Here is a 403-nt window from a genome sequence, read left to right as displayed (position 1 = left end):
TTTCCCCATGTCCGGGCCTTCCCCACCTCTGGCAGGGGTCACAGGATTGACAGTACTGTCGGACATGGGTAAAGACCCCAGGCCAGTAAAAGTTCTGTAGCAGCCTCTGCTGGTGCGCCGGATTCCCTGGTGCCCTGCGAGAGGGATGTCATGGGCCAGGTACAACAGCTTGTGACGGAACTTCGGGGAACCACCAGCTGCCTCCTGATCCCATGACTCTACTTCCTGGGGGAGCCCATTCTCGGTACAGGAACCCTTTTTCCCCACAGGAACCCTCCTTGCAACCTCTCTCATGGTCTATACCGCACTAAGTCAGCCCGGTCCTGTGATTCCGCAAGGAGGGATCTTTCTGCAACTCTCAGGCCTGGAACTCAGCAGCTGGGGACAGGGTATGGGGACCGGC

This window comes from Gopherus flavomarginatus, chromosome 11 (genome assembly GCF_025201925.1).
Source record: "Gopherus flavomarginatus isolate rGopFla2 chromosome 11, rGopFla2.mat.asm, whole genome shotgun sequence".
Classification (NCBI taxonomy): domain Eukaryota; kingdom Metazoa; phylum Chordata; order Testudines; family Testudinidae; genus Gopherus; species Gopherus flavomarginatus.
Note: the sequence above shows the minus strand (reverse complement) of the source record.